Source organism: Vanessa tameamea, chromosome 7 (genome assembly GCF_037043105.1).
Source record: "Vanessa tameamea isolate UH-Manoa-2023 chromosome 7, ilVanTame1 primary haplotype, whole genome shotgun sequence".
NCBI lineage: Eukaryota > Metazoa > Arthropoda > Insecta > Lepidoptera > Nymphalidae > Vanessa > Vanessa tameamea.
The window spans coordinates 6,379,860-6,397,011 of NC_087315.1; positions in this window are offsets into that span (position 1 = coordinate 6,379,860).

A 17,152-nucleotide genomic window follows, 5' to 3' on the forward strand; every position below is an offset into this window, starting at 1 on the left:
GAGGTATTTCATATCCTGCTATCTATAAATATCACATCACAATGTGCATTGTCTAAAATCGTACAGCGTAAGACCTATCGCTTTGTACAAACGGAAAGCAAGCAATCAAGCAGTCAAACAAGCGTTTGGTAATACTCTTAACAGAATCACAACGTAAAAGGAATAAAATCATGCAAATTCTAGGAAGTTTAACCCGTTCAATTCTTTGGAGGATCGTTTTGACAAATTTCAAACTTTTTGATTTGTTATGAGCTTAACTTTACAATCAACGTAAGTGAAAAGTCGTAGATTTTATTTTTTAATCGGTATTGTTTTGATCGATTCGTTGAAATTTTTATTGCTATTAATTCAGATTTATTTTTGAATTGCGAAGTGTTTTAAATTAAGAAATGACTTCCAATTAGAACCCGTGATTTGGATTTAGAATGTTATACGCAGCTACAACTAGCTTATGCTGCTTTACTCGCCTGCGTTTTCGCTTGTTATGGAGAATTTCAAATCATTCCTTTAAAACAAATATTCAAGCATTTATATTTATTTTTTAATTTAATTATTTACCAATATAAATACATCTGTTATGATAGGATCAAACTAAGATTAAAAACAGACCAAATCTCTGATCCTAAAAAGATGAAATATTGTCAAAGGTTCTATGATATCGAATCTTAAAAGTTAGTGATAATTAGGCTCTTATTTTAAAATAAAGAAAGTATAATGAAGTATTTCAATCATTCAAAATTTTACCCAAAATTGCTGAAATTATGTAGCTAGTATTTTAATGCAGACAGATTTTTAAAATAATGGTTAGATATTTTAAAAACGTAACTTAACGTGTCGCGTAATTTAGGTTAGTTAATAGTAGTGTCCGACCGAAGGTCGTTTTCAGGCCGGAGCCGAATGCAATTAATCGGCTATCACTGCAATCTTTAGCCTTAACTGAAGCCGAAGGTTTAACAATGTTAAGTAATTCAGTTCATGATTGACTAAGAGTTGAATAAGGATATTTTTTTAGGTTCCTATTGACTGTATATAAACAACGAGATGGTCATCTCGATACGTATAAAAATAATAAAAGTAATTTAACAATTGCAGTGAATTTAAAATTTTCTCAATTAGTGTGAATTTTGAGGAGAAAATATTTAATTCAGATTGTTTCTAAACTTTATTCAATAAAATGGACATTTTTGTAAATTAAAAATCAGAGTAATAAACAGGTATAATGTTATAAATATTCAGTGTTTTACCAATAACAAGTTACAATCATTTAACTTATCATAAGATCACTTTAACTGAAGTTAAGTTCAGAATATTTCTACATATAGCTTCCTCGAGAACTTTTCAATGAGATAACTTTTTTTAAATTTCCTATCGTATATAATTTCCTTATTCTGTAATCGTATGTAAATCGTAATAGTTCGTTCAAATTCGATACTTACTAGAAATCTTCGGCTTCGACTAAAACTTCCCAAGAAGTGGTCAAGGTCGAAACCGAAGCCGTAGCCGATGGTTCGGTCGGGCATTAGTTTATAGCTATTTATAAAGACATTCTTATTTTACTTTTATTATATTTATAGATCATATAATATCTATATTTCGTATATCGTATATAATGCAGTGTTTATTATACAGGGCTTTATAAAATTAAAACCTTCATTCCTCAGGCACTTCAGAGATTAGAAAAAATGCGAATATTATACTGAATCCTGTTTTTGTTTACGAAACTAAATATTTACAAAACAAGGAAATATTTCTTTAAATTGCTTTCATAGGTAACAGAGTTTAACCTCAGGGCACCGGCAGTCGGTTGGTTGTTGATTGTCAAAATACAAAAGAAAAACGTATCGAACATAACTGAGAAATTCTCAGCAAATTTAAAGGAACGAAGGCATGTTCACTGGAATCTATTATTATCGGAACTGAATATTTACTTCGTATTTCTTTTTTCTCCGTTGAAGCGGTTTTTTTTGCTTTTTATCCTTATCTCACTTAGGAGTAAAATGCTAATGAGTTTACAGAATTCCTTACAGTGACGACAATTCTAAGGTGGCTTTTGTAAAGGAATTATTTCTGTCATTATAAATTATATAGCTTCTTTGTTAGTTTTACTAATTATGGGACATTATAAATATTTTTTGTAGTATTGTATATTGATGTGTGGATAGATTGATTATAGTTATTATTACTTAAATCTTTTGGGTAGTGTATGCTGCTCTTTGTATGGTAAAACATTAGATGACATCGTAATTTGTGTTGTAGAACTAAGTGAATTACGGAGGAAAGCACCACGATGATAAAGCGTTACGAGAAGTGGAATGATTAAGAGAATGTTGTTGTTGTAGCTATTTCACACTATAAAATGGTGATTGTTTGTTTACATATGCTTTTATAATCTACATTTCACAAACGTTTCAAACCCATGTAGAATTGAGATAAAAAATTGAGTAATCAGGTTAAAGTCGATATTAACGAAGACTATCCTATTCTTATTCCATCGCCGACCTAGAGAAAGATGATTACGAGACGATGTGACAAGTATCTCTATCCACTAATAAAATAAAGATACTCGGAAGGGCCATATTAAGTGTTGTTTGAGAATATTATAAAATAAGGGAGAGACCGATATATTTCAAACCAAAATCTTGTAATAAAGAAATAGCTGTTAATTTGTTGGTTCATGTTTATTATTGCTATGACGATTTGACGGGGATTGCTGAGTGAACATTAGGTTATCATTGATTTTTATACATTTTAATTGGTCCATCGATTCATTATATCAGCGACAAATTTATTTTAAATTGTTTAATGTGGCAAAATATTTTTTTGATTTATTTCAAAGTTTATCTTCGCCATTTAGAGTATTTAAATCAAAAATATTTCTTTATATAAAATTTATATAAAAGATTCATTTACTATTAATTTATTTAATCATTTTTAGTTTTCACTGGACATGGTTAATGTAGCTCGGTCGTGTGTCATTTAATTTACGACAAACATCCTTTAATATGTAAACCTTGTCACTCGACCCTACTTAATACCACATATGCTTGGCCAGCGGCGAAAAGTGAAAAGCGGCAAGCTTAAATGGACAAAGTTTTGGACCTTTCGTATTTTGTACAATGAAATTTGTAATTGGTAAGATTCATCGTATAACAATCCCATTTCATTAAATGTCATGGTGTAAAGCCAACCTAGATTAGAACGAGGAAGAACAATTGAATGATCATACAAATATAATGTCTGTGCATTGACTGTTGAGAAATTCCGTCAGGTTGTCGTCAGGGCGCAACCTTGCGCGCAGCAGCCGGGTTATATGCAATTCAAAACAGGCAATCAGAATTAAATATGTTTAGTAGATTTCGTGTCTGTACTGCTAACCGTTGACGAACGCCCTCGTCGGAACCCAATCCTGGATATAGAACCTCATGCTTAATATAAAAATGGATTTTAATCAAAACTTAATCAATATGTACAATTCTACTCGTATGATAAGATGATGTAGTTCTAATTCAACTTGCAAGATTTGATTAATTGATTGATAGTAGCAAAAATAGCAAATAAAATAAAATCTCTTAAAAGTATGTACGAGTATATCACCTTACCTTTTCCAATTCAGTCAACCAATTCCCGATAAATGAAGATTCAAATCAAATTGTTTATTATTAAATATAAAACTATTACACTTGCTGTTCAAACTCTGTTACCAGTTCGGAAAACAGTACAGATATCATTGTACATTATCTAGGAAGATTTGATGATAATACGATTTAAGGTAAAAAAAGGATGCCAGTGTTGTAATGCATAAATGTCATTGAAATAATAAGCAAAATTTATTTTATTTAGCTTTGAAATATATCGACGTATCCATATGTACGCTTAATTAAATGTTAAGTGATTATTAGTTCAAAATAGGCAAACAATATCTTATAACTACAAGTATCTATAAAATGCAAGCAAAGTTTATTGTGTAGCACCTAAATTATGAATGTTTTCTTAAGCTAAGGCGAACGTGTAATGCTTAACCATATTTTAGTACAAAGGGAAAGTCTTAATTAGCTGGCTTTTATTTTTACCCCAAAGGAACCAAGTTTGAGAAACTACTTAGGTGTCTAATACATCACAATGTACTCGTACATATCTCGAGTAATGCCTTAAAAGTTTGTGAAAGGATTTAGGTCAATACATTAGCATGGATATTTCGTATAATAATAACCATACTTAAGTATATTTTCATTTTTAAGTGGCATATATTTGTTAATAGTGTCTATAGAACCTCGTTTCAAAAGGGATGTGTATCGGTGAACTATTACCTTGAGTGTGTATGTTGTCACTCACAATAGGAATTATTGTATGTAGAAATCTTGGTATGGATTATGAGAAGTTAACAAGGTACAGGGAATTTGAAATGTGTAGCTCGACCTCTGTTTAGCATCACAGAGTAGTGAGCAAACATTTGTTAACAGTAGCTGAATTACTGTGGTTGTGATGAGAGTGACCTTTGAGAGATGTTGTGTGTATGTGGGCAGTTACTTGTTGCATGGCTTAACGCAAAGTTGGCTCAGTGGATAGAACTCATTGGAGCCAAACCAAAAATTGCCGGTTCTTAGATTAAGATCTCGTGAATTCGCGATTGCAATTTATTTTCTTTCCGCACACTAATTTTTAAAATAACAATTGTTTTGGTAATCCTTCTCGTACTCGGCGTTGAAGAAAAATATGTTAAGGAAATGTGCCGTTTTTGTTGAAATTAAATCACATTTATTTATCTGCATGTAGGTAAAGCGTCGCAGTAAAATAGCATGGTGGAATAATTACTAAACCTTCTATTTTAACAAAGTAAGAAGTATTTAGGTTGTAATGATCTTATGCTTCTTACTTACAAAAAAATCATAGTGATCTTTGAGATTCTTCATTCATCACACATTTTAATTTTTTATGCATAAAATCGAATATATATAATATAACAACTCCGCAGTAACATAGTATTTTCGTTTAATAAAAAAATAATGCTTTTTTTAAATTTTCATTTGTATAGAACAATGACACAATTTTACGTTTTAGTTAAATGGTCTAAAATACGGAGCTTAGAGATATAAGTCATGTTCACAGACGACGAGCTAAAAGCTTTAATAATGGTAAAACTTTGTTATAAGAAGGTTCGAAGTTTATATTCTTGGTTTTTATGGACTTGGTTATTATCAAGAGTTAGTGGTGAAAGCACATCAAAACTTAAGCCCAAATTTTCTTGCAGAGAGATTTTGAAGAAACAGTAAATTTTGCCGACATTTTATTGTTGAAAATATAACTTATGTAAGTGTGTATGTTGAGTAAAATTTCAGTCAATCAATGCTAGATTTAACCCACATATGGATACTATTGGAGAAATCAATTTAAAAAAAAAAATCTTTAAATTGGTGTGTAACTCGTGTGTTTCTGAAACCCTCAGTCACTCGGAAAGATTTTCAATTGTTTCAACAATTAGTAGACTTATGTCCAGCCCAGCCTTCTTAGCGAACTTTTGTTTGTGCCAGACTATCATTAGTAATTTATGCGTATAATCCATTTCAATGGCAGGATGAGTAATGATAAACAAACCTTTGATGTACATATTCCATGCAGTTTGCAGATAGTTCTATACTGTATTATGAACAGTCTGTATATATATTAATAGCATAATTATGTGCATCTAGAGGAAATCGATGTTTATAACATGAATAAATAAACTTCACTCATAAAGAAACAATGATATTTTAACTGTATTTGATATAATTTATTATTTTTTATAATCTTACTAATATTTTAAACGCGATAGTTTAGATGGATAGTTGTTTGTTACTCAGTCACGCCAGAACGGCTAAAATGATTGTAATTAAATTTTGTACAGAGATAGATTATAGTCTGGAAAAGCACATAGAAATATACCTAACGCCTGCAGACACCCCCTTCGCCATCCATTTACGAGCGCGAAGTCACGGGTGGAAATTAATATTAATTAATAACAAAAAATAGTAGCATACAACATAACGTAGGTAATGAATATTATATGCGTTGTTGATATAACACTTAAATAAAATTCCATAGTTCTAAAATAAAACTTAATATATTGTAACTAAAAAATAATTTACTGTAGTTCATAAAAACCAAGATTCCTTTTTTTAATACAGCCCAGAGGTCTTTTCGATAATGATGATAATTTTATAGTGAGCGATTACGGTCACACCGCCCATTTATAACGGAGTCTAGCCAATTGCGCTGGATATATTATACACACAATGTGCAAACACAGGTGTTCTCTTTATATCGTCACTCTCTAAGCACGGCAGTCAGACAGGAAAGTGTTCGGGCGAAGGACCAACGGTAAAACCGACAGTGGTTTTAGCCGCTGCACTGGAGTGTAATTATTTCCATTATAATAGACTCTGCAAATTTACCTTTTGGTTTTTAAAAAAGTAAACAATAAAACTTACTTAAATGTGTTTTCAAATTAAATAATTATCGTTCCTGATGTATTTTCGTTTTGATTTAAATGAATTAACTAACGACATAAGATTATTTGCTTTTCTTTTTTATATGTTTAAAATTTCAATCACTCACTCACACACTTTTGGAATGCATAATTTACTTCTTCTACTTGAACAGGTGGCTCCTATTTGACAATTTATTTATTTATTATTTTTGCTTCTTTATAGTTTATATCTAGGGTAATCTCATTTGCTATAATCATTCAAGATTACAGAGTGAATTAAAATAGACCATATAAATAATAGTATTGGTATTACATACATAAACTCGAAAAACATTACCCTCTTTCTGGGCCTATAAGTAAAGAATATAGGCATCTAAACCAAATCCAGCTCGTTCTGAATACAATCTAAAATCTATTACTTGGGCTGTCGTTTAATATATTTACTTCGGGGAGGGTTCAAGAGCTCTTGAACGTTTTGATGACGACCTTTTATAATATTAAAATCCTTTTCGATAAACCGCGCGTCTGCACAGTTCCCAAAGGCTCAACAAACGGTAATCGGGTTCAATTTATTAAACAACTTTACGACGCTTTAGTTTACATCGGTTTTATTAGTTTACGTTGAACACATGATACCGCACTATGTGATGATTTGTAAGGTGTTTTAAAAAAGAAAATACTCTATGTTTAGAATATATTGATATAAAGCGACCTCATCTTAATTCCATACATACATTACAAACATTCACAAAATATAATGTCTGCATTTTTTTTTATTACTCAGAATCTTATTGAGGAACCATGAGCACTCGACTCAGTAGACCTTTTATCTTCATTTTTTAGGTCTGGAACCCTGAACGAAGAACATCCATGAGGGATGTTCTTCGTTTATATAATAATTCTGTTTTTGTAAGAAATTAAAAGTACTTTTTAAGGGCCTTAATTGACTCAAAAACAGTTCGATGATTATAATACACGGTATATAGCCATGCTCGTACAGTCTATCGATTGGCAGACAAAAAGGGTTTCTTTGTAACTGTAACTTTTTAATAGCAATGTACTTTCGTATTTATGGATGTCTTGTTTCTTTTTAAGGAGTTTTCGATGGACTAATTATTTTAAAAAGTGATATGACATAAGCTATTGCATTTATTTAAAAATTATACATATATTTTACTATTAATATTATATAAAACTATATGTAAATAACCACAATAATACGATTACATGTAAAAGTCGTAATCTTTACATAGTATAAAACAAAGTCGCTTTCTCTGTCCCTATGTCCCTTTGTATGCTTAGAGCTATAAGATTTTGATGCGGTTTTTTTAATAGATAGATTGATGAGAGGAAGATTTTTGTATATAATACATAGACAATATAGTTAACACTGATAATTTTAAAAGTTTCTAATGTGATGTCGTAAATTTATACATTTTTTGCGCTTACATTGTAAACGCTGGCTGAACCCTACTAGATAGATCAAAATAATGTACTACAGAATTGTACACCTCAAAAATGTCTACAAAAAAGTCCACGATGGTATATGTATATCTCTTAAAGATAACCCACAATAAACATTTTTTTTATCGTTTACTTTTTACGAGAAATAATGGCTTATTTTCGAAGCGATTTTAAGCAATATAGCATTAATCCTTATCCAATTAGGTACCTTAAATAAATTGTACATCCAATATAGATCAATATGGCCCTTTACAGCATATGATTTAAATAAATATTTTCGAAGATTATACAGTTTTAAAAATTGCATAACGTAGCGTTTGCGGTGGTACCGGCCGGCCGGGGCGGCGGGAGCGTGCTATAGGAGCGTCGGAGGCCGCGGTTCTCCCTGTAGCACTTTGAATTTAGCAGCAATCGGACGTGGTTATTATCGGAGCTCTCTAGCGAGGGAAATAACAATGCGAAAGTAACTCTGTCTGTCTGTTTGTCTGTCTCGTTTTCACGCCAAAACGACTGGACCGATTTAAATTAAATTTGGTACACAAATAGTCTAGAGCCTGAGAAAGGACATAGGCTACTATATTTTTATTTGGAAAAAAGTGCTGTAAAGGGTTGAAAAGGGGGATGAAAGGTTGTAAGTTGTTGAAAGTATTGTCATGTTTAGAATTTTTAGAACTAGAAGCATAAAACTTATATTTTAGGCTAAACACTTATAAACTAACATAACATGACACCCACTCTGGGGGGTTTTTTGGATATTCTACCCCTAAAGGGGTGAAATAGGGGTTGAACGTTCGTATGGAATTTTTTAAGTTATAAACATGAAACTTTATTTTTGGGATACTGATTTAAAAGGAGTAGATACTTATTTAAGTGTTTCTGCATATTCTACCCCTACGGGGGTTATTTTTAAGTTAGGAGCATGAAATTTTATTTTCGGGCTATCGACTAAAAATGAGTTTATTCGCATTTAAGCGTTTTTGAATATTTTACGCCTAAGGAGAGAAAGTGAGTTGACATTTCGTATACAGGTTAGCCTGGAAGCCTGTCATTTTGAAGTTAGAAGAATGAAATTTTATTTTTGAGGTACCGATTAAAAATGAGTTGAATTGCATTTAAGCGTTTTGGATATTTTACGCTTAAGGAGAGAAATTGGGTTGACATTTCTTATATAGAATAGCCTGGAAGTCCGTCATTTTTGAAGTTAGAAGCATGAAACTTTATTTTTGTGCCACTGATTAAAAATGAGTTGATACGTATTTAAGCGTTTCTGGATATTTTACGCCTAAGGGGAGAAATACAGTTTGACATTTCGTATACAAGTTAGTTTGGAAGACCGTCATTTTTGAAGTTAGAAGCATGAAACTTTATTTTTGAGCTACTGATTAAAAATGAGTAGATACGTATTTAAGCGTTTCTTGATATTTTAGGCCTAAAGGAAAAATAGGTGTTAACATTTCATATTCAGGTAAGTCTGGAAGTCTGTAATTTTGAAGTTAGAAGCTCGAAATTTTATTGTTGGGCTACCGATTAAAAATGAGTTGATTCGCATTTAAGCCTTTCTGGATATTCTACCCTAAGGGCTGAAATACACACCAATGTGGTATACAAAGAGGTATTACATTAACGTAACATTTGAAGTTAATTTGTAAATATATTCATATTCTACGCGAGCAAAGCCGCGGTTAACAGCTAGTAATTCAATAAAGAAGCCACAAAGGATTTGACGTATGAGTAGGCTCAAGCATGACGCTAAGGACTCGTTTCCCTCGCAATGAGATCAGATGTTGGATTTACACAAATACTGAAATCCGAACCCTTGTTATACGGTTAAGCACGTTTCGAGTATGAAAAGGGATAATTGCATGTACACCTTACGTTAATATTGTCACTTCATAAAGTCCTGGTTTATGATGAACCTTTAAACATGTCACCGAGATGAATATTTATTTGAGAGAGAGGTATTCCGCACATTACGGATGGTACCATTGTCTTATTTTAAATTGTAAATTCTTGATGTTATTGCTCTAGTTAGCTAGAAAACATTGGCACAATAAAATGTTGAGTACGATGGAGCAGTCTCGTAATTCTTGAATCTCGTGAAGTCATTTTAAATGTGTAGAATAGCTTAGTCTTAACTAAAAACTTACAAATAAATGTTTTAGTTAGTTAGAGCCAAATGTTACACATAATAAATATATACATACCTATATATATATATATATAAACTTTATTTTCTAAAACAATATCTTTAAAACAATATATATATACCTTTTAAATATATTGTCAAACTAATTAATATTATTTAGTGTTGATATGTTACGTACATATGCATCTACGTAGCATATCAACACTAATTTAGCAATTTCAATGTTTATTTTATTAATATATTTTATGTAATATTTCAAATGTTAAGTATATTATTTAAATTCCTTATTTTCGCGGGCTAATTTTTTACTTTAAATATAAATGGTAATCATTGATATCAATAATTCCATAAAGCGGAATCATCAAAACTGACCTACAATCGGCAGATAGATCGACTACCTAACTTAAGCACAAAAGTAAAAAAATAACGACAGTGTTAACCAAGATCTTCTTGTTTGAAATCTGGTAGGAGCATTCCTTGCATAAGCATTAAAAAAACATTTCAAATTAACCGTTTAATCGCATTTATATTTAGCGTACTAATAAATATAAATGTAGATGATTATCTGTCGATGTTCAATTGTTTTATTAATATTCATAGCACAACCAAAATAATAAACGATATGCGAAAAGTAATTTTATGCACATCATGTAATTTGCTTTATAAATGTTGGCAGGCGTAACTAAAATTTCAAATGTAATATGATAGGAGCAGTGCTGACTGTGACTGTCTAAATGTAGTAATAATATGGACAATTAAACAAAGGCTTCTCGTAATTTATCTACATCGCTGCCCATAGTATATAAAAGTAAAAGATTAAAGTAAGTATTCGTGATATTAACGTTCTAATTACAGCATAAAAAGAGCAGGTACGCTTAGTAGGAAATTTAAATTCTTCATGTTTTTAGCTAACATTCTTATTTTAAGTATACATTTTACACAGCATTAAATAATTCGAGAATCATAAACAACTTTTTAAATGTACGTATTCGACGTACTCATTTCTTAATTATCCGACTACAATTTCTACAATTGACATGTTTCTCATCTCTCATCTTCGTAATATTATTCTAATGATGAGGAATCCTGCATATGATTAATTCCAACGAAATCCTGCCTCAAGTGTATCCGCCAACCCGCATTGGAGCAGCGTGGTGTTATATGCCCCAAGCCTTCTCCTCAAAAGGACAAGAGGCCTTAGCAGCAGTGGGAAATTTACAGTCTATTAATGTATCAAATGTTCATTTCTTTATTGAAATATATAAAAAAGAAACGAAGAATGAGGCATAATGTACGGGCTTTGGGCCAGTCGCATAAGGACTAATTAACTCTAGTTGTACTAGAACTTTCTAATAGTGTTAGGGCTTTTGTAGGCCTGAGTGAACACGAACCAACCTCTCACCACTTATATTACATTTACAGAATAGCAATGGATTGCTGTGTCCCGGTTTAAGGGAATATATAACAGTAATAATATTATGTTCTATATTAGTTTTAAACAATTATATAAAAATAATGCTTCAGTACAAAAATTAATAAAAAAAACAATAGTTTTATTACCCGGGATTCGACACATACTATAACAAAAGTGTTGGTGCAGAATCTGTAGTTTATTATACACAAATAGTTTCCGCACGTTTAAGGGAGAAGGGTGCAGGTATTACGGCGTAAAGCGTAACAAACAAACAAAAAATAAACTTATTTTCGTATTTATAATATTAGATACGTCTATCTTAGCGTTAGCATATATTTTTAACTTATCATATATATAACTTTGTGTGAAGCGTATCTTATATTAGACAATAACAGTACAGACGTACCTAAAAAAACTGTCGAATATTATTGTTCGCGAGTTCTTATTAAATATTCAGCTTTTATTAAATATTAGAGCAGCGAGCAACATTGTCTATGTTTGTAGCAAATTTGAAACTGACTTCAAGAAAGGAGGACGTAATAATTATGTTGAACGTAACTTGCCCCTTTATATTAAAAATAGCAATTGCAACTCATTAACAATATTTATTAAAATTCGTGATTTAGAACTAATTATATGATCTACTATTGATATGATCTATTAATATGATCGTTTAAAATATCTTATTCTAAAAAAAAAACCATTGAATTTAAGACAAATATCTGGTTATGGCGATTCAAAAAAAGTTGGTTAAATTGAAAATAATGATTCATAACGTGTAATAAATGGTGTAATAAATAATTAATTCATCAAAGACAAGTCCGGACAAGTGTAAGTCGGACTTGTGTATAGATAGCAGTTATAAACATTTACTAAACAGGAAGAAATGTAATTTAAAAAAAAAAAACAAATTATTATCTTTCTAATATTTAAAACGAAATACCACAGTAACAAAAAATATATTTAACACAAAAGAACAAATCAAACTATTACATAAAACAAGAGATTTTATTTGTAAAGCGAATCTTAAGTAAAAAAATAATAAATAGCAATTAATGTCCTACTTCACGTCAATGTCCCTACATTTCTACGGATATCCTCAACTCCTGACACAATTATATATCATACAACGTGTCAGCTCAAACACTGGCTAGAATGACTTACAAATCAGTCGTAAAATTTGGGTCCGCAAAAACAGTATAGATTTTATACTCGTAATTATAGAGTTATACTCAGTCATTTACAGAGTTAAGATATATAGGTATCTGGTCTATGTTTCTGTATTTTTACTATTATGTTTTAAGCTATTTAATTTCGAATTAAATATATAATTTATGTATTTCTCATTTTCCCAAATTTTTGCTGTTTTTATATAGATGGACAGACAGGTACAAAAATGATTTTATGATACTATAAAAACGGCAATCTGGAAACTGAAACCGACAGTAATTAGTTTTGTACATTACAAAGCAGAAACATTAACTTTTAAATACTTCTCAGTTTGAAGTACTAAAAGAGTTTATTTTATTTAAATAAAAAACACAGTAAGAATGCTCTACCAATTACTTTACCACCGACTCACTGCAGTGGCGAAATTTTTATGTTCCCGTTAAGTACTTTTTGGTTTTAAGCGTCTGTCGTGTTTCGCCATTGCAGTTATGTGGACTCTAAGGTTAGTTACCAAAGACCATAAAGATATCGCCTGTCATACGAGTTCTATTTATAGTTTAGTCAAAAAAGCATTGAAGTCGTTTTTTTATCGAATAATTATAATATCCTACGTATATATTAACTATGTTTAAAACGTAAAAAACATAACAGTCTCCGAAAAATAAAAGTGTTTTATAAAACTTATAAAAGGGTGAAAGAGCTAGAAAAAGTTCGCTATGAAACTGTAGTGCATAAAATCTTATATAGAAGTGGTCGCTTAAGACTTTTTGGCTACATTTAAAACCAAGTTACGGAATTAAATAAAATATTTCGTTTAATCTATCAAATTTTTACAATATTTTTGACTTTTTACATATGTTGTTACAATTTACATGTGACAGATGCAGATATCCTCTCTATTTATTCCTTTACCACTGTAAATATATTCTAAAAACAAGTTTGAATGTTTCCATTCTAAAAGTTCCAGTTAGGATGAATAATAATTATAATAACAATTTTTTTTTTCAAGTCTTTCTTCAATATAGTTTTAGCTTTTGTTTATTATATATTTTTAGATTGAATTAGTTTTAATTCATGGATTAAATAGAAACATGTATAAGTAATAGTTTTTATTAATATATATATATTTTTAATACGTTCAGTTATACATATTTTTTTTAATATTATAGATATAATGTATTTAAATAAGAACTAATGCAAATTTGCAATGGGTTTTGCAAGTGAGTTTCTGGTCTCTAAGAAATGAAAATCTAAACTAGAAGAAAAAAGTTTTAAAATATATTGATTTGGTGGCAGGGCTTTGAGCAGGCCCGTCTGGTTAGGTACCACCCATTCATTAAATATTCTACCGTCAATTAGCAGTACTCAGTATTGTTGTGTTCCGGTTTGAAGGGTGTGTGAGCTAGTGTAACTACAGACACAAGGGACATAACTTCTTAGTTCCCGAGGTTGGTAGCACATTGGCGATATAAGGAATTGTTTATATTTCTTACAGCACCGTTGTCTATGAGCGGTGGTGACCACTTACCATCAGTTGGCCTATGTGCTCGTCCGCCAACATTTATCATAAAAAAAAGAACAACTGCAAATGTTACCAAACAATCATTTTCAATACTCTACCGACTACTGTATTACGACGTGACATAAATAAACATAAAATAATATTTAAAGTTAATATATTAACTTAATTAAAATAATACGCGGATAAAACTAAAATACTAGAACAAGTCCACTAGACCTCAAAACTTATGCATATTGCTGGTGTTCAGTGAATATTCGACAAACTGTGAGAGAGTGTTTGTAAAAGCAGGGCTTCTAAACGTATGTTGTAAAGTTTATAACTAGCTATTTTAAAGTTATCGTAATGTGTTCTACAGTTACCAGATTTATTCTGTATTATTATATATCTGTGTAATATGCAAGGTGAATGTTTCTTTATCGTTCGTTCACATATCTTGATGATCTTATTAATATGCAATGTTTAATCTATATCTGGTTAATTTAATTTAACATTTTTTTCAGTAAGTATAAAATATAGGGGGAGTAAAGGAGTAAAGGTCGAATGGAATATCAATAGAGTGGTTACACTTTTTTTTTACATTTACATTGGTGGCAAACGAGAAGGAGGCTCACCTGATGGAAAGTGACTACCACCGCCCATGGACCTCTGCAACACCGGGGGGCTTGCAGGTGCGTTGACGATGTTTAAGGAAGGAGTACGCTCTTTTCGTGAAGGTTCCCAAGTCGTATCGGTTCGGAAAAACCGCCGGCCAGAGCTGGTTCTACAGAGTGGTTGTGCGAGGCAGAAAAGAAGCAACAGCACATCAAATAGCAACCATTTTAAAGCGATTATGTATATATTTGTAATAAGAGTTTGTATTTATCATTCTCAACACACATATGTTATATATATGATGCTATAACTTTAAGCTAATTTTTGTTACACTTATATGGTAATTGTTCTTATATTATTATCATATTGTTCCTCGTCCATTACCCTACCATTAAATCATTAGCCTGTTAAAACGAACTTAGAAGTATTCTTATTATTGTACATTCGTAAAATGTTTATAATTCATTTTATAACTAAATTAATCGAAATTTTTAATATAGAACGCATTAATTACTTTCAAATATTTATTTTTATTATACAGATCAAACATTAATTCATAAAACGCAAAATTGCAACTGTGGTAGCAACCCCCTGTTTTAGAAGCACTGAGTTACAGGACGCTCAATCGATTCTTAGAATAATTGATTGGGCAGCTGTGTGTGTATTGATTAAGTTTTATTAAGAGCGCGTCTAAATCTACCGAAGGGTAATACCTATTTATGGTATCTCTAATAAAATAAGTAGTCATCTTATATATGTATATTCATAATGTGTTTGTGACGTCAACGCATTAAATGAAAAGCCTATTAATGGCGTTATAAGATCAAACACACAATCAATTACATTCATTAAACTAGCACCATTTTGTTCATTCAGTTAGTAGATATTGTTATATAAATACTAGCGAATGCCGTTTGTACAAGTTATTGAGCTAATATTCTAAATGGTGTTTTACTTTGTTCAATTTCCGTATGAATTATTTTGTTCGAATATTTTACTTTTTCATTATTAAGTACATTTGTATTTTGATAATTTTATCAGCCTTATATATATTATACGAATATGATTCGCCGTTTAATTTAATGTGATAATTTCGGCCCCACTCTTAATATTGATTTCATAATTATAATAACGCGCATTTTTAAATATCATTCACGGTTCATTTGTAATAATGTAATCGTTTTAATTATTTACTAAATTAATTTGCAATAAGAGTACAGTTATTAAAATCTGTGTAATAATTATAATTACAAAACATCAATGTGAAAGAATCTAATATTTAATAAACAATGTAAAACTAAAATAAATACATAACTTTCTGATGAACATTTCAAAGAGGGTTACTATGGATATTGACTAAACATTAGTATAAATTTCGCTAAAGTGCGCTTGCGCGAGCGTTCATTGCAGGATGCTATAGAATCCACGATAATCGTTCTCTGTTCATGGATGACACACGGACCGATCACTGTCCTCTTATATAGCCGTAATTTTAGGATTTTTTTGAAAATATTTGATAATAAAACTATTAATTTTTGTATTTATTGTTATAAATAACAATTTCTTTATGTAATTTTATATAAACTTACCTACTATTTCTATGCGGAGTGTGATTGAATAATGGAAAATACATCATCATCAAGCGAAAACGGTTATCACCGCCTATGTTCGGAAATAAAGACTTGCTATGTCATGCTTTGGTTGCGGTATGTTGTATTCTAGAACCAAATTATCTAGAGGGAAACATTGAGATGGATCTCTTAATTTGGTATGTATCAATTTCATTTGTTGACGTATTACAGCTTTCTGCAAACTGAGTGATTTACTGAAAAGGGACGGAAATGTTTAATAGGAAGACGAGGAAGCGCGTGCTATTTGATTTGACCAATAAGCCCGCATTTCAATAGTGGGCCGTCAAACAGTACCAACCCGTTTTCCGAAGGATATAATCCTGTATATTAATAGTGTAAGCCGATTTTTGTCCCTGTGATTATGGGACGATAGCTGCTCTCATGGTCTCATTTTGAAGAGCTCAGTCGTTGATGTGCAGATGAATAAAGAGGATTCTTGACTGCAATTTATTAAATTGTTACGATTTTATAAATAATTAATTTTAGAGCGTGGAAAAGAGTTACTGGCCAGGTAGAGAGAGGCGCTATGGCTGTTTTTAAAATTAAATAAACTAGTGGAAAACGTGCGAAAAGACGTCGTCAGCTTACAATGAAATTAAATTAAAACAAAACCTGTCATAGGTTTCGAAATTTGTAAATATCAGTTGAATAAACGCGAAGTTTCGCAGGCGACCCACTAGGGTAAATAATCCTTACTATCGAAGTGAGATGCCAGATGTCACAAATCATATGCGATTATAAAAATGATGAT